Raw genomic sequence first — 1,510 nt, forward strand, 5'->3', positions numbered from 1 at the left:
ACTCTTCGTCGAAAAAAAACACAGTCACTGTCGTTGCCAAATGCAGAGTTAAACAAAAAGTGAAGTAAACGTCATCAAAAACGAACAGATCAAGTAAGATAACGGAGAAGTGTCTGTGAGATACGTGATGCTTTAGCGATATAATGCATAAATAATATAGAAGGAACACCGTTGCCAAAAGCACGGAAGAAAGAACCGAAGTAAATTAAAGATGTCGTGCTCCAAGCATTTTAATTTGTATGTCTCTTGCAACAGTGTCATTGGACACTTGACGTGCATATCTGTATAAAAAGTGTGCAGACATTCATGTGTTTTCCATATGGGACTCTGAAACACGGCCACGGCAATAGCTGATCAGTAAAGTGTGCCGCGTACAACATTTCGTAAAAATGTCACGACACGTACACACCTCCTGTCATGAAGAGTCTGAAGGCAAAGATCTTTTAAAACAGAGCTGTAGATATAAGAACGGCGGCGATCAATGTGTCTGCTGTACACAATCCAAATGAACTTCCGCTGGACATTTTTTATTAGATTGCAATAGGACAAGAATACAGTTTCAAATTATAGATGCAAACTCTAAACGCTGCCGGACAACTGAACAATAAAGAAAGCGGATGCAGTGTGATCTGCGAAATATTCTTGTTAATCGTGATACAGCACCAAGGCATCGTAGTGCCTGACTGGCTATCTTGAACACATGCTGGTGAAAATCCAGCTTCGAGTCCAATTGAACACGAAGGTCCCGTACAAGCGACACGCGTTGTATCTGACTGCCAGGGAGAATATATTTGAACACGATGCACTCGTATTTTCTGCTTATTGGTATTACTAAGGTTTTCTTTAGATTTAGTTGCAGTCTATTTGTTTTTTGCAACATTATTCAACACAACATACGTCATTTTGTAACAGAAAGTAGTCCCGCACATTCTCACCCTTTCTTAACAATTTCAAGTCATCGGCGTACAATAACGCTTTCGAGTTGTGCACCTGGGAAGGTCAGTCATTAACGAACACTAAAAACAACAACGGCCGAAGATGGAGCACTGGGGAACACCTGATACTGATACGAATGGCTCAGATATACATACCGAAAAACTACCTCGATTCTGGCGATTTCCCAATTAACTTACAAACTATGAACAATAAATCGTGCATAAGCCATACTTATTCAATTTGGAGAAAAGTATGTCATGTGAAACCTTGTCAAAATCCTTTGACATATCAAAATGAATAGTGTCTACTTGACCGCGGCTATGAGCTAAATCGCGCTAAGCCCAAGGAAAACAATCATATTTCTCTCAGTAGACCTGCCTTTCACAAAGCCGTGCTGAAATGGGGATATTTTTTGTTTAAAATAAAAATGTAGGCGTTCATAGGAAACAATTTCGAAAAATTTCACTATCCGCACAAAAGTGGCACTTGACGAAAATTGTTTATATAACCTGGATCTCTAGACTTGAATATCGGGACAACAGTCGCCAGTTTCCATCGAGAAGAAAACACAGCG

At 39.8% G+C, this 1,510-nt stretch overlaps 1 pseudogene; it reads right to left on the minus strand.

Annotated features, from left to right (window-relative positions):
• Window positions 1-559: 559 nt before the first annotated feature.
• On the minus strand, window positions 560-1,165 carry LOC120850297 (annotated as a pseudogene).
• Between the last annotated feature and the right edge of the window lie 345 nt (window positions 1,166-1,510).

Source organism: Ixodes scapularis, unplaced genomic scaffold (genome assembly GCF_016920785.2).
Source record: "Ixodes scapularis isolate PalLabHiFi unplaced genomic scaffold, ASM1692078v2 PGA_scaffold2__306_contigs__length_199485367, whole genome shotgun sequence".
Classification (NCBI taxonomy): Eukaryota; Metazoa; Arthropoda; class Arachnida; order Ixodida; family Ixodidae; genus Ixodes; species Ixodes scapularis.